The 25,887-nt window shown below is 46.7% G+C and overlaps 1 protein-coding gene across 9 annotated transcripts in view; it reads right to left on the bottom strand.

Annotated features, from left to right (window-relative positions):
- srcin1a (SRC kinase signaling inhibitor 1a) overlaps positions 1-25,887 on the bottom strand; it is a 338,217-nt gene that overhangs the window by 131,511 nt on the left and 180,819 nt on the right. The gene's annotated exons all lie outside the window — the stretch shown is intronic.

The following is a 25,887-nucleotide window of genomic DNA, read 5'->3' on the forward strand; positions in this document are numbered from 1 at the left end:
CATTTTAGACTACTGAATCACTGGAAAAAATCTGTTTCTATCTACTCTCTCCACAATTTTAAACTCCTCTACTCACCCTGCAATCTCCTCTGTTCTAACAAACACAATCCCAATTTTTCAAGTCTGTTTTTGTGTTTGTATTTCTTCACACCAGGCAGCGTCCTAATGAATCTGTGCTGTACCCTCTCTATGGTCTCAAAACCTTCCTATGGCATGGAGCCCAAAACTGCACCCAATACTTCAACTTGCTATGTTTTACACAGATGCACCATTACACCTTGACTTTCATAATCTATACCTCTTGGCATAAAACCCAGTATTCCCAAATAGTTTCGTTATGGTCTTATCCACCTACGGCGCTGCTTTCAATATCTTGTGGACCTGAACTCCAAAATCCCGCTGCTCTTCCACATCACCCAACTATCCCCCATTTAAGATGATTGGCAAAAGAACCAAAGGTGACACGAGGAAAAACCTTTTTACACGGCGAGTGGTTAAGATCTGGAACGCACTGCCTGAGAGGGTGGTGGAGGCAGATCCAAACATGGCTTTCAAAAGGGAACTAGATAAGTACTTGAAAGGAAAAAAATTGCAGGGCTACGGGGATAGGGCGGGGGAGTGGGGCCAGCTGGATTGCTCTTGCAGAGCCGGCATGGACTTGATGGGCCGAATGGTCGTCTTCTGTGCTGTAACCTTTCTATGATTCAAAGTATAATTACTACTTTTTTTTAAAACCAAAATGTACCATCTCTCATTAACTGACATTGAATTCCATCTGCCATTATTGCTCATTACAACATCTTCTCAATGTCCACCTTGCAGCTTCCTTTGGTCTTCAGAATTATTTACTATCCTTTCCATTTTAGTATCGCCTACAAATCTGGATAACACACCCTCGAGCCCTGTATTAGCCCTATTTAGTTCATGGTCTTAGACATACAGAGGACAGGTATCTATCTACCTTGAGGGTGAGACGAGGGGGTGTCTCATCCTTACACTATTGGCTGACGGCCGATCGCGGGGGTCCAATCGTGCCAGGTGAGCTTGTTGGGCCTGGATGAGGCGCTCCTGCTCCTCCGGGCCCACAAGCAGTGCAATAAAGGCCCTCACCTCATGGATCCGGCCCTTCCTGCCTGCTTTCACCTGACGTGAATCAGAAGAGATGGGAAAACCAAACAGGAAAGGTTAAATTTGTGTGACATTTCTATCACACAAAAAATTAAGTGCCTCAACTATCATAACGAGGTACATTGCCCTTTTAAGTATTGGCTCACTGGCATTAAGTGGGGTCAGGACTTCCGGGTTTCTGTTGCGCGCACACATCCAAACACGCCCGAGTTAAACCCAAAAGTGGGGGCATTGGAGACGGGATGTGGTCTCGCACTAAAAATCAACTATTTTTACTGCCCACCCACCCCCAACCCACCCGTTCTTGGAGGTTAAAACTGCCCCTGTTGTCTGTTTGCGAATGCACGGAGAAGAGCCAGGCCTTCTCAACCTTACAGAATTTTTAAGCACAGATTTGGAACCAGTGTATAGTGGCCTGTCCTCCGCACCAGTAGCCTGAGCAGTGGGATCCAGTGACCCGAGTACATGGACTTCTTGACTTTCTCCGTCGCATCTGCCTGATGGAATTCTCATGAATGGCTTTGAAGCCTCATCTCCATTCTGTCAGGGCTCCACTGTCATGGTCTGTGCACAGTACAGAGTCCAGCGTGTCAAAACATGCTGCATAAAACATCTCAAATACGCAATATTTTGAGATATGGTTCCATAAATGTCCTCTATTGAAGGTATTGATGATATTTGGTTCGAGATTATATAAGAGTTTAAAGAACGTAGAAAAGAGTGGAAGCCTTTAAATCCAAGAGTACAAGGCTGGCAAAGACAAGAATCTTTGAAGGTGGCAGAACAAGTTGATCGAGCAGTTAAAAAAGCATGCGGGATCCTTGGCTTCATAAATAGTGGCATGGAGTACAAAAGCAAAGAAGTTATGCTAAACCTTTACAATTCACCGGTTAGGCCTCAGCTGGAGTATTGTGACCTGTTCTGGGCACCACACTTTAGGAAGGATGTCGAGGCCTTGGAGAGGGTGCTGAGGAGATTTACTAGAATGGTACCAGGGATGAGGGACTTCAGTTATGTGGAGAGACTGGAGAAGCTGGGGTTGTTTTCCTTAGAGCGGAGAAGGTTAAGGGGAGATTTAATAGAGGTGTTCAAAATTATGATGGGTTTTGATAGAGTAAATGAGGAGAAACTGTTTCCAGTGGTGGGAGGGTCGGTAACCAGAGGGGACAGATTTAAGATAATTGGAAAAAGAATCAGAGGGATTATAAGGAGACTTTTTTTTTTAAACAGCGAGTTGTTAATATCTGGAATGCGCTGCCTGAAGGGCGGTGGAAGCAGATTCAATAGTAATTTTCAAAAGTAAATTTGATACATGCTTTGAAAATTTGCAGGGCTATGGGGAAAAAGAACAGGGGGAGTGGGACTAATTGGATAGCTTTCAAAAGCTGGCACAGGCACGATGGGTTGAATGGCCTCCTTCTGTGCCATATCATTTTAAGAGGGCAAGGGCAATGCTGTAAAAGCAGGTTAGTGGGGGATGCAGAAAATCCCCAACCAAGGTGGACATGGGTTTGAGATTTTTCTTGAAATGATTGAGAAACCCAGAGAAGTGCAGATCGTCCCCAAGGTTAGAAAATATAGGAGTGAAGTTGCGACAGATCAAGAAATAATGATTGGGTGAGGCCGAGCTTGGGTTTTAAAAGCCTCTCGATTGTCGGGAAGATAGGGAGAGGTTTTGAGGCTGACCGCTGCCCATTTCTTTTGCTGACTTGAGTTGGGTGAGTTTTTAATCAATTCTCTGCCAGGTAAATGTTGGGGGCCAGACTGTGGGTCTTTTGGGAGGGGAGATGCAGAAGGAAAGAGGGTGGAAGTGGGCGGGGAGAATGATATTATTATTATTATTATTATTATTATTATTGAGACCAACTTGAATTATGCCTCCTGTTGGCTGTTTGCAGACCAGCATGGATGGTTACCATGGAGAAGTTCATGACCCCAGTGGTTCATCCCTGCTGATTGACAGATCCAGTATGGTGGCATATTACCAAGTTAGGGACATAAAAGTATGTGGAGTTTTAAAAAAAGAAAGCAAAACTTAATCAGCGAAAGAGAACTCTGCAGGTTCAATTCTAATTAACTGCACTGTCACACTGATTTTACCACATGCTGCCTGACACTTGGTTTGACAGTCTGCTGATTGAGTCGCTGCCTCAGCTGTCAGAAATGCAAATTCGCTAAACAAATCTCAAAAAAACAACAACATCTGGAATGTTTCAGCTCAGAATACCGACCAATCCAAACCTTCCCCTGGCAGAGAGCTAGAGGCGGATTTTCGAAGGATTAACTGACTTGCTGCGGAAGATGCCATTTGGAGTCATCGCTGTTCCAGTCTGCCCCTGGGCCCAGAAAGCCACCAGACAGGGCCACCGTTTCAATTATGCACCAGGCAAACTCACAACAGCACTGAACAAGGACCAGGTGATCACACAATCTGACCAATCCTACAGTCTAACAGTAGATAAACACAAAAAAAAAACACAGCGTGACTGCTTCCCCAGTGACCTGTTGGGAAACGCAGGAATTGGGTTTGGGGAAGAGGGCATTCACACATAGCTGCATAGGCTAGGCTTGTATTCCCTCGAGTATAGAAGATTAAGGGGTGATCTAATAGAGATGTTTAAGATGATTAAATGAGTTGGTAGGGAAGAGAGAGAAACTATTTCTCTCTGGTGGGTGAGAGAGAGTCCAGAATGAGGGGGCATAACCTTAAAATTAGAGCTAGGCCGTTCAGGAGTGATGTCAGGAAGAACTTCTTCATACAAAGGGGAGTGGAAATTTGGAACTCTCTCCCCCAAAAAGCTGTTAAGATTGGGGGTCAATTGAAAATTTCAAAACTGAGATTGATAGATTTTTGTTAGGCAAGGGTATTAAGGGTGACAGAACCAAGGTGGAGGTAGATGGAGTTAAGATACAGATCAGCCATGATCTAATTGAATAGCACAATAGTCTCGAGGGGCTGAATGGCCTCCTCCTGTTCCTATGGTCCTACACCAGAGGGTCAAAGGTTCGCTTCCTGCTCCGTGCTTAGTCAGCTGAGACGATGCAGTCCCAATGGTCACGGCATCCCTCAGGTACCTCACCCCAGTGCTCATTATTTACGTGTTAGCCCAGACTCCGAGTGCTAACTGGCCATTTCACCATTGGGGGCATCACAGCCAAGCTCAATCCTGTCCTCACTCAATTGTCCATGCACACGTCCAGCCAGAGCCCCTGGATAGCAATCAGAAGCAGGAACCCTGGCCGATTGTTTCGCCCTCCTCCCCAGTACACATTGAAGTCCAATGACAGGTTGACGCTCTCAGTGCAGTACTGAGGGTGCGTTGCACTGTCAGAGGTGCCGTCTTTTGGATGAGACGTTAAACCGAGGCCCCGTCTGCCCTCTCAGATGGACGTAAAAGATTCCATGGCACTATTTCCAAGAAGAGCAGGGGAGTTCTCCCCACTGTCCTGGACAATATTTATATTTAACCAACATCACTAAAACAGATTATCTGGTCATTTATCTCATTGCTGTTTGTGGGATCTTGCTGTGTGCAAATTGGCTGCCACGTTTCCTACATTACAACAGTGTCTACACTTCCATAGTAATTCATTGCGCTTCTGAACGTCCTGAGGTTGTGAAAGGCGTTGTAAAAATGCAAGTTCTTTATTGCAACATCCGAATTGTCACCCCTTCAGGCAAATCAGCACAGCCCAGGAACCGAACCTGGGTCGTTCCAAGTCTGTCCCAGTCAGTTCCCCAGTGGGAGGTATAGTTACCAACCGAGCAGGGGAGAGGGCATCAGGTTAAAACCTGACGAGATGCTTTGCCATCTGGTGGGACCCCAACACCCTCCTCAGTCACTCACCCCATCCCACTTGACTACTGCACAATTTAATCTTCGCTTAATAGATGTTCAGTTTAAACTTAGCTGTCCACACTCTCTGCTTTACAGCATTGCTGAGCTGCCATGGGAACATTTGTCTCTTCAAGCTGTCAAGTCAGAAGTGGTTTAATTTTTCATAAAGCACCTGCTTCTGATATGCAATTTATTTTAATAGCTTTCTGCTAAAATATTTTCTCTCACTCGATGAGACACCCCACTGCCCCTCGCTCCCCAAAAATGGACAAGAACAAAAGCAGCACTCGTTTAAACTTTCAATGCTCATTATCTCCAGCCACTCTGAGCCACTTGCACAAGTGCCATCTGTTGGTGAATGAGCCAAGTGAAGACTGACCAAATATTCAGACTTACTCAAATCAAAAACCATCGGTTGGAAGATTTAGTCAAGCTCAGGGGAGGGGAGGGAAGGGAGGGGGGGAGGGAGGGGAGGATGGGGGGGAGGATGGGGGGGACGGGGAGGGGGGGAGGAGGACGGGGAGGGGGGGAGGGGGACGGGGAGGGGGGGGAGGGGGACGGGGAGGGGGGGAGGGGGAGTAGGAGGGGGGGAGGGGGAGTAGGAGGGGGGGAGGGGGGGGTAGGAGAGGAGGAGGGGGGGGTAGGAGAGGAGGAGGGGGGGTAGGAGAGGAGGAGGGGGGGTAGGAGAGGAGGAGGAGGGGGGGTAGGAGAGGAGGAGGAGGGGGGGTAGGAGAGGAGGAGGAGGGGGGGTAGGAGAGGAGGAGGAGGGGGGGTAGGAGAGGAGGAGGAGGGGGGGTAGGAGAGGAGGAGGAGGGGGGGTAGGAGAGGAGGAGGAGGGGGGGTAGGAGAGGAGGAGGAGGGGGGGTAGGAGAGGAGGAGGAGGGGGGGTAGGAGAGGAGGAGGAGGGGGGGTAGGAGAGGAGGAGGAGGGGGGGTAGGAGAGGAGGAGGAGGGGGGGTAGGAGAGGAGGAGGAGGGGGGGTAGGAGAGGAGGAGGAGGGGGGGTAGGAGAGGAGGAGGAGGGGGGGTAGGAGAGGAGGAGGAGGGGGGGTAGGAGAGGAGGAGGAGGGGGGGTAGGAGAGGAGGAGGAGGGGGGGTAGGAGAGGGGGGGAGAGGGGAGGGGGGAGGCGAGTGGGAAGTGGAGGGGGAGGAGAGTGGGAAGTGGGGAGGGGAGTAGGAAGGTGGAGTGGGATGGTTTCGAATGTTTTCATGCGGCTGTACTGCATATATCGTTGGAAGTCCTAAATAAACCAGAGACAGGAGTTTCACTGAGACTTTACACATCCTGTATCGCTGCACACCCTCCTTCTGACTCATTCATCTCATTGGCCTTTACTCTGTTGGACTTTACTGCACACAAAAAATGGCTGCTTCCATACAAAACAGTGACTGCACTTATTTTTATATAAAAAGCAATTCACTGGACACAAGGTGCTGTGGGAGGTCCTAAGAGATGTGATAAGGCACTATATAAATGCAAGTTCTTTTTTTCCTTTACAAAACAAACTGCAGCCATGTTGAGCTAAACTTTCTCGAGTGGGTCCCTCTCACAGACAAAAACGCAATTTGAAATTAATTTATTTCACACAAACCTATGGAATGAAAACAACTGCTGCTGGCTGGTGGACTCATTTGGTGTTGGGGAGAATTCTGGAACATTTCATCATTGAGCGAACACCAAACTTTAACCATTTCTGCACAAGTTATCTTTTACAGCTTTCAAAATGAAATGGTTTTAAAAAGCCAGACTTCCATTCAGCCAACACATCCAGGCTTCTCAGAAATGTCCCAAAGCACTTCATCAATAATGAATTACTTGTTGTTATGTAGATAAATGTGCCAGCATTTTGTGCACAGCAAGATCCCACTAACAGCGATAAGATGAATGACCAGTTAATCGATTTTTGGTTATGCTCTGCTCCCCGTATCCTAACTCGCACCAAGTCCCGTTCACCCATCACCCCTGTGCTCTCTGACCTACATTGGCTCCCAGTCCGGCAACACCTCGATTTTAAAATTCTCATCCTTGTTTTCAAATTCCTCCATGGTCTCGCCCCCTCCCTGTCTCTGTAACCTCCTCCAGCCCTACAACCCTCCGAGATCTCTGCGTTCCTCCAATTCTGGCCTCTTGCGGCATCCCCGATTTTCTTCGCCCCTCCATTGGCGGCCGTGCCTTCAACTGCCTGGGCCCTAAGCTCTGGAATTCCCTCCCTAAACCTCTCCCTCTCTACCCCTCTCTCCTTTAAGACATTCCTTAAGATCTACCTCTTTGGCCAAGCCTTTAGTCACTTGTCCTAATATCTCCTTACGTGGCTCGGTGTCAAATTTTGTTTGATAACCATTCCTGTGAAGCGCCTTGGGACGTTTTACTATGTTAAAGGCGCTATATAAATGCAGTTCGTTGTTGTTGAAGGAGGAAGGTTGGTGAGGGTACTGGAAGAATACCATTGCTCTTTTTCCAATAGTACGATAGGATCTTTATCACCCATCTTTAATATGCTCCATCCATAGGCTTCATTAAAAGGGGCAGAAATCGTGGTTCAAGTTCCACTCCAGAGCTTTAAAAAAAATTAATTCTCGGGATGTGGGCATCACTGGCAAGGCCGGCGTTTATTGCCCATTCCTCGTTATCCTGAGTAGGTGGCAGTGGGCCTGCTTCGTGAACTGCTATTGGTTTGAAACAATTGAGTAGCTTGCTTCAGAGAGAGTCAGATACGTTGATGTGGGACTGGAGTCACTTAACGGCCAGACCAGGTAAGGAAGGCACGTATCCCTCCCTAAAGGACATTAGTGAACCAGTCGACAGCTTCATGGTCACTTTTACTAATACTAGCTTTTTAAAAAAAAACTTAATTCAAATTCTCAAACTGCCATGGTGGGATTTGAACTCACAGTCCTCTGGATTACTGGTCCAGTAACAGTCAACATGAATAGCTACCCAAATAACAGGCTTTGTTTCATTGGCAGAAACCTACCTTTTTTTTGCGAGTTATTGTCCCAGACCAGTGCCTGACAGAGTACAGGCAGCTCACCTGCTCCTGTGCTCCTCGATAGGCCCTCAAGGGTTACCCCCACCGCCCTTCTCAAAGGTTGCAGTTAGGCCCCTGCTGCCCCCCTCAAAGAAAGAATTCACTTCATGGGGAGGGAGGAGAGAGAAAGAAAGAAAGAAAGAAAGAAAGAAAATTTATCGAGCTCTACTCAAGAGGCATTCTGCTTGCACAACATGGCAATAGGTAGGGTTGGACATATTCTGGGAAGTTTCATCACATGACCTCCCACCCCAAACACTCCCGCCATTGGTTGGCCAACATGTCCATCCCCATGGAGCCCCGCCTTCCCATGGCCAACTGGAAAGCAAGCACTCAGTCAAGAATTATCCAATCGGTTAACTGTCAAACAGCCTTTATTCCCCATCTCCAATATTTTTATAACGAATAAACAAAAGTGTCCAAAGAAAATGATTAAAAAAACTATTTTTTTTTTAATGCCCCTATGATTTTTCTCCAGCCTTGCTCACAGCATCGTCCAGGAGATTAAACTTAACCCGAGCAATAGTCCATGCCCCAGACGTTAAGGTTTGGCCGAAATACTTTGCCAAAGGCATTGGGATACGGAGCAGTTCCTACAGCTACCCTGTTACCTCTGCTGCCTGCACACCAACAACTGCCCCAAACAATCCGAGCTGAGCCTCCAATTCAGCAATGGCCAATTCATAGCGGTCACAACACAAAATTCAAGATCTAGGCTGGTACTTAATCACTAAACCATCACCTGTCTGTACAGGAAACGCCAACTCTGTCTCCAGAGTGCTCATTAAAGCCACATTTCTTTCTCTGGGCTGGAGGAAAGAAATATTTTACTAGTTACAGGTTAAAACAAAAAAAAAAGATAAATCTAAACTTGCTTTCACACAGTCAGAATACGAACAGAAATGTGGATTTACTTCAACGAGAGTTTAGTTAAAAATAAAACCCTTAATCGGAGGTAAACGCGGAATTTCGCTGCATTACTGTATCAGTGGGTGGCGTTAGTCACCAGGCGCAGTGTGGTTCTCAGGTGTAGCACTCCAGGGTGGCTTTCTCTCTCCACCTTCTAGGAGTCTCCTCTTTCGCTACCACGAACATGACCTGACTTGTGAAAGTGGGTACAGCTGTCGCAAAGCCGTGTAATTGGTCTCAGGCCAGGAGCCCACATTGCCATTCCACTGCGCTCTCTCCCATTTGCACACATTAACACTGGAATGTTTGCTCTGGAGCTCTTTCGGTAATGAGTTTATTTTGTGATCGCGAACAGAACATAACTGGATTTGTGTTACAAGAAAACTTGTATTTATAAGAGTGCCTTTAACATAGCAAAACGTCCCAAGGCGCTTCACAGAAGCATAATGAGACAAAAAAATGACACCGAGCCAAAGAAGACTAAAAGTTTGGTCAAAGATGTAGGTTTTAAGGAAACTCTTAAAAGGAGGTGGGAGAGGTTCAGGGAGGGAATTCCAGATCTTGGGACCTAGGCGTCTGAAGGCACGGCCGCCAACGGTGGAGCCAAGGAAGTGGGGGATGCACAGGAGGCCAGAGTTCTCAGAGGGCCGTAGGGCTGGAGGAGGTTACAGAGATGGGGCAGGGGGGTGGGGGGGGGAGGCCATGAAGGGATTTGAACACAAAGTTGGTGGACCGGGAGCAAATGTAGGTCAGCGAGCACAGGGGGTGGTGGGTGAATGGGATTTGGTGCGAGTTTGGATGATACACAAAAAGACACTAACCACATAGCAACAACCTGTTAAAAAAAAGAGGCGGGAGGGTTTGTTCCCAAATGTGTCTCCTCCTCCTTTCTGGGTACAAACAAGCCAGAGCACCTTCCCCAAGTGGCCACTCTTTATGTGTGAATTGAGACCGTGTGTGCCAGCAGATTATTGTGGGGATCAGAAATAACCTTGCCCTCCCCCCACTAACAGGGTAATTTTCCATCCAATCCTTTTGCCCTTTCCTCCAGAGCATCATTCAGCGTTGACCCGTCCCTCGAACAGCACAACTGGGATCAGGAATTTCACGCGTGGAGGATCGTGGGTGAAAATCCTCGTAGTACCATCTTGTGGTGGACTGTAATTCCTCCCATCTGCCCATTTGTCTCCCTTTTGAAAGGTGACCACATCATTGCCAGCTACCATCTTTGGGCCTGGTTGCTAGGAGACCTGTAACAGCAGGTCACCCGGCAACCAGATTGACTTATCTCAGGGACGCAATAGGGAATTCAGGAGAAACTTCTTTACCCAGAGAGTGGTTAGTATGTGGGACTCGCTACCACGTGGAGTAGTTGAGGCGAATATCATAGGTAGATTTAAGGGGAAGCTAGATAAGCATGAGGGAGAAAGGAATAGAAGGATTATGTTGATAGGGTGAGATGAAGTAGGGAGGGAGGAGGCTCGTGTGGAGCATAAACACTGGCATGGACCTGTTGGGCCGAATGACCTGTTTCTATGTAAAAGGGAAAGTACTTCCTTGAAAGACCTATGTAACAAACTTCAGTAAAAAGACCGTTTCTTGTGCAATATTATATCGATGAACTTGATTTTCAAAGGGGCCAATCTGTTTCAAAGGTCAAGCTCACATGAAGGGAACACACATGGGCAGCAATGGCACATTCACTTTAATATTATTCATTTTTATGCAGGAAGATTCTTTTTGCTCAATGGGATGGAGCTGTTTTGACAATTGCTCAGTAGCTATTTAATGTCAACTCTTCAAAGAATGATAGGAATAATCCCTTTGTCTTTAATGAGACTCAGAGGTTTCATTTAATGCAAACTATTTGTTGTCTGTTTTCAGTAAATGGCTAATCATCTAAATGAAACACCGTCATCCATTCAATGACCATTAGCGCTAATCGGCCTGTCCCCTGCAGAATAATACAACGCATTGAATTACTGCTTAACTGCACTACTGACAGGAACCACAATCTATTTAAACTTAAGTACGCACGCTTTGCTTTTTCAACCTTTTCGCTGATGTTGCTGATTGTTGTCGGCACTGCCAGTCTTACAGACCCTTGTTGAAAAGGCCATTCCTCACGTGTGAATTTGGCACGGGGTTTGACTTTGAAGGACCATCTCGGTCCTCGCCCAGTGGCCACATTCGGGCACTTTCTGGGGTCATACAAACAAACAATGACGGACAGGAAAAGACCCTCTGGTCCATCCAGCCTGTCCCACACAATTGTGATGCCCTGTGAATCACAATAGATGCACACTCCACCACACCCAAAACCATGTGTTCTCTTGGGAGAGGTGGGAAACCAGATAAAAACCCCAGGTCAATTTGTGGGGGGGGGGGCGGGGGGGGAAATCTGGGAAATTCCTCTCCCACTCCCCCAGGGCGATTGAAAGTAGTCCAGGAGATTACTCTGGCCCTGATCAGTCTATGCTGTACCTACCTTTTGTTAGAGGTGATCTCCGCCCCAGCCAGAAGCAGGTCCAGCTCTCACTGCATAGCAATCAGGAGCAGAAATCTGGGCTAATTATTTCCCCTTCTTGGCCCAGGGGCACTCAGGCCAATTGTGCCAGAACTAGTGTCCAGGCTGAGGTCGGTTAATTCAATCAGAGGCCACGGATTGAACTCAAGACCTTCTGACCTGTGTAGTTTAGAAAGAAAGACTTGCATTTATATAGTGCCTTTCATGACCTCAGGCTATCCCAAAGCGTTTTACAGCCAATGAAGTACTTTTGAAGTGCAATCTCTGCTGTAATGTGGCAGCCAATTTGCGCACAGCAAGATCCCACAAACAGCGATGTGATAATGACCAGATAATCTGTTTTTAGGTGTTGGTTGAGGGATAAATTTGGGCCAGGACAACAGGGAGAACTCTCCTGCTCTTCTTCAAAATAGTGCCATGGGATCTTTTATGTCCACCTGAGAGGGTAGACGGGGCCTTGGTTTAACATCTCATCCGAAAGAACCACAACGTGGCGTAATTTAATCTACTAAGCCATTGGGGGTAATACAGAGCTTTCTTGAAAGGGTAGTGCATCATAGAAAACAAAGCGAAGGGTGAGCATATCAAGAGCACAATCTCACTTCCCAATGGTTCAGTTGGAAAATTCACCACAACTTCAGCCTGACAGACTCAGAGAGACCAGGAAGGTCCCGGATAGTAAAAATCTGGAACTCTCTCCTGCCAAAAGCTGTGATGTGGAGATGCCGGTGATGGACTGGGGTTGACAATTGTAAACAATTTTACAACACCAAGTTATAGTCCAGCAATTTTATTTTAAATTCACAAGCTTTCGGAGATTTTCTCCTTCCTCAGGCAAATGTTTCAAGATCTCCTTGAAGCCTACGCATTTATACATATTGAACAATAATAAATGGTGTTTACAGACTGCCCCTGCAACTGCCCGTTGCCAAGGCAATCACCGTGTTCAGACAGAGAGGTGTTACCTGCAGAACCTCCGAATACACATTCAATAAAAAAACAAACAGGGAAAAAAAACAGAGAAAAAAAAAACAGAGAGAGAGGCAGAAACATCCGGAAGGCAGAGAGAGCCAGCAAATGACCCATTATATTAAAAACAGATAACATTTGTTCGCTGGTGGGGTAACGTGTAGCGTGACATGAACCCAAGATCCCGGTTGAGGCCGTCCTCATGGGTGCGGAACTTGGCTATCAATTTCTGCTCGACGATTTTGCGTTGTCGTGTGTCTCGAAGGCCGCCTTGGAGTACGCTTACCCGAAGGTCGGTGGATGAATGTCCATGACTGCTGAAGTGTTCCCCGACTGGGAGGGAACCCTCCTGTTTGGCGATTGTTGCGCGGTGTCCGTTCATCCGTTGTCGCAGCGTCTGCATGGTCTCGCCAATGTACCATGCTCTGGGGCATCCTTTCCTGCAACGTATGAGGTAGACAACGTTGGCTGAGTCACAGGAGTATGAACCATGCACCTGGTGGGTGGTGTCATCTCGTGTGATGGTGGTATCTGTGTCGATGATCTGGCATGTCTTGCAGAGGTTACCGTGGCAGGGTTGTGTGGCGTCGTGGACGCTGTTCTCTTGAAAGCTAGGTAGTTTGCTGCGAACGATGGTCTGTTTGAGGTTGGGTGGCTGTTTAAAGGCGAGTAGTGGAGGTGTGGGGATGGCCATAGCGAGGTGTTTGTCCTCATTGATGACATGTTGAAGGCTGCGGAGAACATGGCGTAGTTTCTCCGCTCCGGGGAAGTACTGGACGACAAAGGGTACTCTGTTGGTTGCGTCCCGTGTTAGTCTCCTGAGGAGGTCTATGCGATTTTTTGCTGTGGCCCGTCGGAACTGTCGATCGATGAGTCGAGCGTCATATCCCGTTCTTACTAGGGCGTCTTTCAGCGTCTGTAGGTGTCCATCGCGTTCCTCCTCGTCTGAGCAGACCCTGTGTATTCGCAGGGCCTGTCCATAGGGGATGGCCTCTTTGACGTGGTTAGGGTGGAAGCTGGAAAAGTGGAGCATCGTGAGGTTGTCCGTGGGCTTGCGGTAGAGTGAGGTGCTGAGGTGCCCGTCTTTGATGGAGATTCGTGTGTCCAAGAAAGAAACTGATTCTGAGGAGTAGTCCATGGTGAGCTTGATGGTGGGATGGAACTTGTTGATGTTATCGTGTAGTCTCTTTAGTGATTCCTTGCCGTGGGTCCATAGAAAGAAAATGTCGTCGATGTATCTGGTGTATAGTGTTGGTTGGAGGTCTTGTGCAGTGAAGAAGTCCTGCTCGAACTTGTGCATGAAAATGTTGGCGTATTGGGGTGCGAATTTGGTCCCCATGGCTGTTCCGTGTGTTTGGGTAAAGAACTGGTTATCGAAGGTGAAGACATTGTGATCCAGGATGAAGCGGATGAGTTGTAGGATGGCTTCCGGAGATTGGCTGTTGTTGGTGTTGAGTATTGATGCTGTCGCAGCGATGCCGTCATCGTGGGGGATACTGGTGTATAGTGCCGAGACGTCCATCGTGGTGAGAAGTGTTCCTGGTTCAACTGGTCCGTGGGTACTGAGTTTTTGTAGGAAGTCTGTAGTGTCACGACAGAAGCTGGGGGTTCCCTGTACGATGGGTTTCAGGATGCCCTCGATGTATCCAGAGAGGTTCTCACACAGGGTTCCGTTGCCTGATACGATGGGACGTCCGGGTGTGTTGGCTTTGTGTATCTTTGGGAGGCAGTAGAAGTCTCCCACGCGGGGATTACGTGGGATGAGAATGCGTAGGATGCTTTGAAGGTCTGGATCGAAGGTCTTGATCAGTTTGTTGAGCTGGTGGGTGTGTTCTTTGGTCGGATCTGCGGGTAACCGTCTGTAGTGTTCCTGGTTGTCCAGTTGTCGGTATGCTTCTTTGCAATAGTCTGTTCTGTTCTGTATGACTATGGCTCCTCCTTTGTCCGCTGGTTTGATGACGATGTTGCGGTTGGTCTTGAGAGCGTTGATGGCGTTGCGTTGTGCTCGGGTGACATTCTGGACTGTCTTCTGAGTGCGGCTGATGAATCTGGCATTGACGCTGTGGATGCGGACTGCCAAAAGCTGTGGATGCTGGGAGACAACTGGAGTTTTCAAGAATGACATCTATAGATTTTTGTTAGGTAAGGGTATCAAGGGATATGGAACCAAGGCAAGTAAATGGAGTTGAGGGGCAGCTCAGGCATGATCTAATTGAATGGCAGAGCAGACTCGAGGGGCTGAATGGCCTGCTCCTGTTTCTATGTTGAGTTAACTGATCTCAGTTGCAGCAGTGGTAGTGATGTTACCATTGGTCTTAGTGCCCCTGGGCTGGGGAGGGGGCTGTGGAGTACCGGAAGGTTCTTGTCCTCCATCACTTTCCATGTCTGCTGGAATGGTCGGGCTTGTATGCATCGGATGAGGGCAGGATTGCGCTCGGCTTAAAGTCTTCCCCCTCCCTTGGTCAAACATCAGCTGACACTCTCAGACCACACCCACCTGTGAAGAACAACGTCTTGGCTAAGGTACAGTTGGGTGGCCAACACTGGCGGAACTGTACCTCAGGACGAGTCAGGGGCTTCATGAGAAAAATGGTGAAAATTCAAGGGGGAGGAAAATAGAAGATCTCATTGTGGGTGGTTCTCTTCGACTGCCATCTATTCCAAAGGGTAAGGCTAAAAAGTGGCTTTTCGAACTCATCCCTAGGAAAACTATCAGTTCCTACACGCTCCTCCAATTCTGGCCTCTTGCACAGCCCCGATTTTCATCGCTGCACCATTGGCGGCCATACCTTCGCCTGCCTGGGCCCTAAGCTCTGGAATTCCCTCCCTAAACTGCTCCGCCTCTCTCTCCTCCTTTAAGACGCTCCTTAAAACCCACCTCTTTGACCAAGCTTTTGGTCACCTATCTTAATATCTCCTTATGCGGCTCAGTGTCAAATTTTGTCTGATAACGCTCCTGTGAAGCGCCTTGGGATGTTTTACTACGTTAAAGGCACTATATAAATGCAAGCTGTGGTTGTTGTTGTTGTCGTTGGGACTTCATCTGTCCAAGTTAACCCTTACTTTACAAAACAGCAAATCCTAGTCAGACCAGACTAATATTCTCCGACACAGCCAGTCATGCAATCTGCCCTCTACTAACCCTCCATGCTAAACAAGATTGGTAACAGGATCCAGAGACTCTTATTGAGATGCTGCTGGTTTGGAGCCATCTGCACACTCAGAAACTAAGATACGTTACAGCTGTATCCCTTCCCACATAGCTCGATTTGTTACGGCAGATTCCTTTCTTACTTGCGGTGTACAAAATGGTGACGTGACACGCAGTGGAATGAAACATGAACTCCATCTCTGATTGGCATGAGGAAGGTTAGAACATAGTCTTTAAAGATGGATCCTGCTCTCCTGGACAGTGCTGGTGGGCTCTATTATAGAATCATAGAACCTTACAGCGCAGAGGAAGCCATTCGGCCCATCATGCCCGTGCCAGCTCTTTGAAAGAGCTATATCATTAGTCCCACTACCCTGCTCTTTCTCCAAATTTTTCCCACTCAATCGCCACTTGTAGTGTCAACATTTGCAATTCAGTATTTGAGTTTAAACCAGATCAGGTGTCCGACATCATCAACGATGAGACACGGCAATGTGTATTCTGCTTAAAACCATGGGAAAGTCTCTTGTAGGATCTGTTACCATGACAACAAACTATCTCTATGATAATAAGTTGTGAGTTTGTTGTTATGTATGAGTGCAGGCTTCCTATTTGCTATCTGAACGATCAAATTGCAAATCCAAAAACGAAAACGCAGCCATAATGCACCACTGAGACTCAACATCCGAAACCCAGGCCAGCAGAGGGACTGGGTGGGCACTGGGAATGGGGCAAAAAGCAGCAGGGCTCCCAGCAATGTAACGATTCTGCATTCACTGTCTGATCTTCTGTTCCATATCCCAGACCCTGCACTCCCCTTGAGCAATGCCATGGGAGATCAACCAAGAATCAACCAGGGGACAGTCTGGATTTCTTTATTCATTGATTGGCATAAACTTGGTTTGTGTTCCCTTGAGTACAGAAGATCGATGATCAATAGGGTAGATGCGGAGAAACTATTTCTTCTGGTGGGGGAATTCAAGAACAAGGGGACATAATCTTAAAATCAGAGCTGGGACATTGAGGAGGCAAATCAGGAAGCACTTTCTCGCACAATGGGAAGCAGAAATCTGATATTCTCTCTCCCCCAAAATGCTGGGGAACAACTGAAGCTTTCAAGACAGAGATCGATATATATTTGTTGGGTAATGATATCAAGGGCTATAGAGCTATGGTGGGTAAATAGAGTTGAGGTACAGATCAGCCATGATCTGAATGAATGGCGGAACAGGCTAGAGGGGCTGAGTGGCCCACTCCTGCTCCTAGGTGCAGAAAATATACAGAACACATTTTCTAGCACAGTTTGATATGCTTGAGGTGAGTGAAGATCATACTGGGGACTCTGTTCTCTGGGGGCACTATGTGCTTCCAGGTCAGGGACTGTCTAGAGCAATAGAAAGCTTCTGTACACACCAAAGAACACTCAGTTCTAACCTCATGAAAACATCCCTAACTGCACAGTACAAAATCTCTCTTTCAGATTTATGGGAGATTTTCAATTTACAGCCTGTCACAGAGAGATTGCACAATTCACACTAATCAGCGGTGAACGATGAACAGTTGTGCTATAGCCTTGCAAGCACCTTGTACTGGTTTGAAGTTGTCCAAACATATCTGTCACTTAGGACTCTGAGTAGCAATGAGAGTGATAGCTTTCCTCACAAACCGATGGGAAAGATTGAAATCACCTCCTGGAGGTAGCTAGATTGGCCCCAACCTGCCCAGTCATCAACTCTGGAGGTCCAGGACTCTACAAAGGCATACACAGCCACAAGGACAGGTCAAACTACACCCAATAAAGAAAGAAGAAAGACAGACTTGCATTTCTATAGCGTCATTCACGACCTCAGGATGTTCACTTTACAGCCAATGAAGTACTTTGGAAGTGTAGTCACTGTTGTAATGTAAAAAATGCGGCTGCCAATTTACGCACAGCAAGATCCCACAAACAGCAATGAGATAAATGACCAGATAATCAGTTTTGGTAATGTCGGTTGAGGGATAAATATTGGCCAGGACACTGGGGAGAACCCCCCTGCTCTTCTTCGAAATAGTGCCATAGGATCTTTTACATCCACCTGAGAGAGCAGACAGGGCCTCGGTTTAACACCTCATCCTTGGTACTGCACTGGAATGTCACCATTGATTATGTGTTCAAGTCTCTGGTGTGGGACTATGAACCCATGACCTTCTGCCTCAGAGGCGAGAGTGCTACCCACTGAGCCATGGCTGGCACTCCATAGGAAAGACCTGAATTTCCACAGCAGCCCTGATGGCAGAAAGTAACAACGCACAAAAGAACCAGTGGCACAGACAGTGAGGGTAAAAGCTGGTGAAGGTAAAGGTATCGACAGAACGGCATATCAAAACATCACAGAACATGAATCAAACGCAAAATACTGCGGATGCTGGAAATCTGAAATAAAAACAGAAAATGCCGGAGAAGCTCAGCAAGTCAGGCAGGATCTGTGGGGAAAGAAAAGAGACTGACTGATCCTGCGTTGTCGGCACAGCATTTGCTGGAGTTGAGTCTGTTGGATGATATCTCACAAACATTGCTCAAATTCATCATGCATATCAATAGACAGTGCAACATCTGGGCAGATTAGGAGGCTGAATATTTCAAAGTTGGGCACTGATCCATATCCTCTGTTCCAACATTTACAGACTGGTAAGTAAACTATGAAATCAAAATCTGTCTTTTACTTTGGATTTCCACTAAATTGATGCACAACAACCCTCCCATGTAAATGGGGCACCACTCTGCCCAGAAGCACTATGAGGAATGAGACGCCAAGAACATAAAAGAAAAAAGAAAAGATTTGCATTTATATAGCACATGTCCCAAAGCGCTTTACAGCCAATTAAGTGCTTTTGAAGCGTAGTCACTGTTGTGATGTAGGAAATGTGGCAACCAATTTGCACGCAGCAAGATCCCACAAACAGCAATGAGATAAATGACCAGATCATCTGTTCTTAGTGACGTTGGTTGAGGGATAACATCCATGTCAGTGGGACCTACAAGATGACCATGGGGCCCTCAGCTGGCCTCCCTTTCACATGGGGCCCTCAGCAAATTAATTGTTCCACCTGCCTCTGGACCTCCATTCATGAGCTATCCAGTTATGGGATGTTGACTGGGCTGAGAGTTTGTGCTGTTCCCTCTCCTTTTTTTTGCCATAGGGGGCACTTTTCTGAGGTTGGGCCTGAGGCACTTTATTGGGCAGCACACATTGCTGTACCCGACTTATGAGCGCTTGATGCTGACGCTGGAGTCTATGGGCGCAAGTTAGACCCGAATGGCTAGTGACAGGTTTTAGGCGCATTCCAATATTAAATGTGCAGTTTGCACACAACTTGTGAGGTCAGCTCATTTGCACAGTGTCAGGTGTGGATTCGGATGGTTGCGAGGAGCACGCTAGTGATAGGAGTGGAAAACTCCATATAAGTGAAATTTAAAGGGAAGATGACAATTAAAGGTGAGGTTGTCAGAACAGGAGAGACAAACATTCTGAAGACCTTTGGAGGGATTCACCCTCCACCTCATTTGAAGCCTTCGCCAAGGCGTAAGTGGAAGGGGACACAGAAGTGACAGGTGAAAATTAAGGAAAATGAAGCCCAAAAAGGTGCCAGTTATGGAGCAGGGGCCGGAAAAACAAATATCCAAATTAGGACAAGTGGCTCAAAGGCTCATGGAAACCAAAGTGCCAATAGGAGAAAAAAAATCAAAAACATTCAAGAACTGATGTAAAAAATTGCAGATTCAATTTATTTACTTGCGGCCATTAAATCAACAGTCACCACAGGTGGTTCCCTAGTAACACTGGATGCCCATTTTACACGAGGGTCCTTTGGAACTGGCGTCCTCCCTGCCCAAAAATTAGGGAATGGCGTCCAGTATGTCCCCACGCCCGCATGAATATTAAAGTGAAGCTCCTGCCGTTTGGAGACGGTGCTTCTGATACTCCTGGACCCCAGTCCCAGCAATCAGTCAATGGGTGGGGGTCCCCCAAGTATTGGAAATCTTGCCCATTTTCCATTCCTGCCCACCCAATTTGCACTGGCGCAATGGGCAGCTGGGGAACAGAAAATCCAGGCCTGACTGCACAAAATGGTTAGGTGTGGTACTCCCAGCACCAACACTCTCACCTCACAGACAAAATTCACCAATAGGAACCACTACCGTGCTGCTATAATTGCAGAAATTATGCAATATTCCTGTGAAGTTAGCAGGAAAAGTCCTACTCACATCTCGGTAACTCATCTGTCATTCAGCTGTCACAGTCACTATCAATTTTCTTTAAATGTAATCCAACTCACAACTTCATCTGTAACTTTGGTGTTGAGGTTTTTTGCATTTAAGTTCTTGAAAGCGCAACCAATCTTCCAGCTGCCTGCAGCAATCCAATTACCTCCAGTTGTCATGCATTGTGACCTTTCAAATGAGACAGAAGATCAGGACTTCTGAGTCACTGCAAAAGGACACGGGTAAAAATGGGAAATGGAGCAGACACACCTGGCACCAACACCAGCAATAATTCTCCAAATCTCTGGTGCTGTCAGAGGTAATAGAGGCAGTGCAGTTAAGGACTATGAGGCTGCTCCCTGGTGTGAAAGGACTGAATCAAGAGCAAAGACTGGAAAAATGTGGGAAACACTTGGACAGTATTCAGCCTTGAAAGAAGGATTCTGGTAAGGGTCCTCATACAGGTATATCGGAGAGTAAATGGTGTAGAAAAAGGTAATTCGAGAACACTCTTTCGAATTAAAGATGAAAATAAGACAAGGTGTACAGGTTCATACTGGTGCAAAGCAACTTTGGACAGATGTTAGGAAGTTCCTCTTCACACAAGGAGTGACCAACATGTGGACTAGCCCTTTGGGTCAGGTAATAGGGGCAAAAATTCTGGAATTGCTCAAGAAAAAAAACTGGCATTGCAATGGTGGGACTGTAGGCTCTTTGTGGATTGTTGAGCTAGGAGGGGCCAAATAATCCTTCTCATCTATCTTGTGACCTCATCAAAGATATAACAAAATGAAAGAGGAGGATCCGAGAGGAGTAATGATGAGAACAGATCCAGGGTCAGTTATTGAAATGAACAGTTGGGTTATTATGGGTTCCTTTGGTGAGGACCCATTTCTGCTCATTTTCAGCCTGGATTAAAAATTCATTTTGAGTTTGGGTGTCATTTATGGAGGTCAACGGTGGAGTTGAGGTCGAAGATCAGCCATGATCTGATTGAATGGTGGAGCAGGCTCGAGGGGCCTTGTGGCCTACTCCTGCTCCTGTTTATGTCCTTATGAATGGCTAGTCAATCCCAACATAACTGCTACACTAACCCTACAGGCACAGTGACAGAAAGAAGCCTGAAGTTGTAGGTTCAAACCCCACTCCTGTGTTTAATCATACAATATCGGCTGACACTCAGTGCAATACTGATGGAGTGCTGCATTGTCAGAGGTGTTGTTCTTCACGAAGATAATAAACTGAGCTCACGTCTGACTGTTCCACTGGTTCAGGTGGAAGTTAAAGATCCCATGCCACTATTTGAAAAAGAGGACGGATTTCTCCCGGTCTCCTGGCCAACCTTCCTCCCTCAACCAACATCATCAAAGCAACCCCTGAAATAATGAAGCAGTCCGGGCCCGCATGCAGCAAGACCTGGACAACATCCAGGCTTGGGCTCATGAGTGGCAAGTAACATTCGTGCCAGGCAATGACCATCTCCAACAAGAGAGAGCCTAATCGCCTCCCCTTGACATTCAACAGCATTACCATTGCCGAATCCCCCACCATCAACATCCTGGGGGTCACCACTGACCGGAAACTTAACTGGACCAGCCATATAAATACTGTGGCTACAAGAGCAGGTCAGAGGCTGGGTATTCTGCAGCGAGTGACTCACCTCCTGACTCCCCAAAGCCTTTCCATCATCTACAAAGCACAAGTCAGGAGTGTGATGGAATACTCTCCACTTGCCTGGATGAGTGCAGTTCCAACAACACTCAAGAAGCTTGACACCATCCAGGACAAAGCAACCCGCTTGATTGGCACCCCATCCACCACCCTAAACATTCACTCCCTTCACCACCGGCGCACAGTGGCTGCAGTGTGTACCATTCACAGAATGAACAGCAGCAACTCACCAAGGCTTCTTCGACAGCACCTCCCAAACCTGCGACCTCTACCACCGAGAAGGACAACACCACCTGCACGTTCCCCTCCAAGTCACACACCATCCCGACTTAGAAATATATCGCCGTTCCTTCATTGTCGCTGGGTCAAAATCCTGGAACTCCCTTCCTAACAGCACTGTGGGAGAACCTTCACCACATGGACTGCAGTGGTTCAAGGCGGCGGCTCACCACCACCTTCTCAAGGGCAATTGGGGATGGGCAATAAATGCTGGCCTCGCCAGCGATGCCCACATCCCATGAACGAATAAAAAAAAAACTGATTAACTTGCTTCATCTCACTGCTACTTGTGGGATCTTGCTATGTGCAAAATGGCTGCCACATTTGGCCACATAACAACAGTCACTGCACTTCAAAGTAATTACCTGCTTGTGAAGTGGTTTGAGAAAAGTTAAATCTTTTTTTTTCCTTTTCAAGGCTGGAATACCAATTTTCAGCCTGTCAAAAATTGTGATGTAGGACTTACTGGCACATCTCCTGCCACAGTCCTCCTACAATTGCTGTTCATGTAAGCAAGACATTTACATAGAAGTACATAGAATTTACAGCACAGAAACATGCCATTCGGTGCAACTGGTCTGTATTGGTGTTTGCTCCGCACGAGCCTCCTCCCTCCCTACTTCATCTCACCCTATCAACATATCCTTCTATTCCTTTTTCTCTCGTGTACTTATCTAACTTCCCCTTAAATGAATCTATGCTATTCGCCTCAACTACTCCTTGTGGTAGCAAGTTCCACATTCTCACCACTCTGTGGGTAAAGAAATTTCCCCTGAATTTGTTATTGGATTTGTTAGTGACTATCTTATATTTATGGCCCTTAGTTTTGGACTCCCCCATTAGCGGAAACAGCTTCTCTATGGCTACCCTATCAAATCCCTTCATAATTTTAAAGACCTCTATCAGGTCACCCCTCAGCCTTCTCTTTTCTAGAGAAAAGAGCCCCTGCCTGTTCGAGCCTTACCTGATAGTTAAAACCTCTCAGTTCTGGCATCATCCTTGTAAATCTTTTTTGCAACTTCTCCAGTGCCTCTATGTCCTTTTTATAATATGGAGACCAGAACTGTTTAAGAATTGAAAGCGATCGAGGGATATTGGCAGATTCAGTACTTAACATCACCAATCACTGCAGAGCATTAACGAACAGTCCAATGCTGAATAGTCTCGTTCAAAGCAGAAGAAGTCCTAATAAAACTACACAGTGCACTGTTTGGATCACACCTTCAGCAATGTCACCAGTATTTGTCATCAAGACACAAAGGAGACGTTGAAGCCCTGGAGATGGTGCAGAGAAGAGCGAAGGGGCTGATCCTTAGTGTCGGAGAACTAATTTGTGAGGAAGGAAGGACTCTTCAGCCTTGAAAGGCGGCAACTGAGGTGGGGTGGGGGGGGGGTGGATCTCAACTCTCAACTGAGAGAGTAAACCATAGAGAAAAAGGCAAATCTAGGACACCACATCAAGTTAAACCATGACAGTAGGACGAGAGGACATGGATTCAAGCTGTCATAAAACAAATTTAGGCTCGGGAGCAGGAAGTTCTTCATATAAAGAATGTTGGCTGCAATTTTAAAAAAAGTTCTATCAAGGCAACATTTTATTAATCCTAATGTTGTCACTGCTCTAAACTTTCCTACTAAGCTGTAAATATTCCATCTTACAGGCTCTTCCTCCTCCCTGCACCCTCTGTTGAAATCTAGACTGACCGTTACATCTCCTACTCCAACTCATTCTTTCCCAGGACTTTGAAATTATGGAACTCCTTACCTTCCTCACAAAGATAATTAATGATGAGGGAGGCCTTTTGGGCCATCTTGCTCATCCCTTCATAGAAACATATGATACCCCCATATCACAGCATCTGACTGCCCCTTGAATCCATGTTCTCTCGTCCTACTGTCATGGTTTAACTTGATGTGGTGTCCTAGATTTGCCTTTTTCTCTATGGTTTACTCTCTCAGTTGAGATCGCCCCCCCACCCCCCCCCCCCCTCAGCTGTCACCTTTCAAGGCTGAAGAGTCCTTCCTTCCTCACAAATTAGTTCTCCGACACTTGGGATCAGCTGAGGGACACTGCTGATAAGAATGATGTCAATCTAATTCCACAAGTTAGTAACAGGCACTTGATCAAAGCTGCCTGAAATTTGGAAAGGTGCACCAGGCAAAGGTGGAACGTCCGACAGGAGCTGAATGAGGTCATTAAGATGATGTGAAAAGTCCATCCCTGTTTTCTGTTGGAAAACAGCTCACACTAGACGTGAACTCCAGCTGGCAGCAATTCCATGGAGCCTAGCAAGTTATGTGAGGGCATTGATCATTTTGAGGCATTACTCAATCAAGTTTGAAAAGCTATTTGAAAGGCAATCAGCATATTGGATATGCCACACATATGACAAATTCCAGCTGTGGACTTTCTATTTCCTGAAATAGTGATCCTCTATTGTAATGTGGTTATACGGTGTTTGAGTGCCACAGATCAGCAGACCGAAGGTGCCCTCACACTTGTCTGCTGAATTTCTAACAGCGTCTGTGTTCTTGTAGGGAGGAAACAAGTCAGAGACAGAGAGAGTTGTCCTGGTCGACCCTCTCATGGCAAGTTGAATGGGCAGTTCTCTGGGCCAGATCACCTGTTCTCCCAAACCAGAGTCAATGGCCTGGGGAGAAAATGGAAACATCCAAACAGGTTACATCGATGGCCCCTTCACACGACGAGACAACCGCTCACCCAGCCTGACCTCAGCACTAATACCTCCGAAGGCTCAGGGTACCACCTCAAGGAGCGGTGCTTGTCCTACTTGTCTAGAGGAAGGAGAAACACTGGCACCAAATGCCAACACTTGCTGTTGCCAGCCACGTTTTTCTAGCCGAGAGCAAGCAGAATCCTCAGCTGTGTCACACTGATCAATGATACATCTCTGGGCTCCTTGGTTCTCATATTATCTTAGTTTTTTTCATTCTTATAGTCCTCATGGGCTCTCTTCTTCAATTTTAATTGGTCTTTGCAATGCAGAACAAGAGGACACAATCTTAAAATTAGAGCTAGGCCAGTTAGATGTGAAATCAGGAAGCACTTTTCACACAGAGGGTCGTGGAAGTCTGGAACTCTCTTCCCGCCCCAAAAAGGCTGTTCATGCTGGGGCGTCAATTGAAATTTTCAAGACTGAGATTTTTGTTGGGTAAGAGTATCAAGGGATTTGGAGCAAAGGCAGGTAAATGGAGACGAGGTACAGATCAGCCACAATCTAATTGAATGGCCGAAAAGGCTCGAGGGGCTGAATGGCCTCCTCCTGTTCCTGTGATCCTACGAGACCATCTTATCCCCGGGAGGGTAGGTGGGAGGAAGAGGGAGGAGGTGTTTCCAGAAATGAACGCAATGACTCATGACCTTTAGACCCTGCGGGATATCCCACAATGCAAATGGGTCTGATTCCAGATTGCTGGTAACCTGGCATAATTCCACAATTTGGAGTATTTCTTTAATATAAAAAGCAGCATAAATATTCTAACAGCCTTGCCTGGGCATCTGCAAACTCTGCGACTATCTCTGGCAAAACAACGTTAATTAAATCCCTTGCTCTATGCACAGCTCCATATCCTAACTTCACAGATCTCCAAATCCACTTTGCAAGTCATTAACCAAATTAATCAGCAGTAGTGTTTGGGGAAGTAATGCAGAGACACTCAAAGGATGTGTTAAGTGGGTCAGTCAAAGTTACCCACCTTCCGGATTGTCTGCAGTATGACTAAACAAGGCCTAGAGTTATAGAGCAAACCTACTAGACTTCTGTAAACAATTTTACAACACCAAGTTATAGTCCAGCAATTTTATTTTAAATTCACAAGCTTTCGGAGGCTTCCTCCTTCCTCAGGCAAATGTTTCAAGATCTCCTTGAAGCCTACGCATTTATACATATTGAACAATAATAAATGGTGTTTACAGACTGCCCCTGCAACTGCCCGTTGCCAAGGCAATCACCGTGTTCAGACAGAGAGGTGTTACCTGCAGAACCTCCGAATACACATTCAATAAAAAAAACAGGGAAAAAAAAACAGAGAAAAAAAAAACACAGAGAGAGGCAGAAACATCCGGAAGGCAGAGAGAGCCAGCAAATGACCCATTATATTAAAAACAGATAACATTTGT

The sequence above is a fragment of the Heptranchias perlo genome, chromosome 30 (assembly GCF_035084215.1).
Source record: "Heptranchias perlo isolate sHepPer1 chromosome 30, sHepPer1.hap1, whole genome shotgun sequence".
Taxonomy (NCBI): Eukaryota; Metazoa; Chordata; class Chondrichthyes; order Hexanchiformes; family Hexanchidae; genus Heptranchias; species Heptranchias perlo.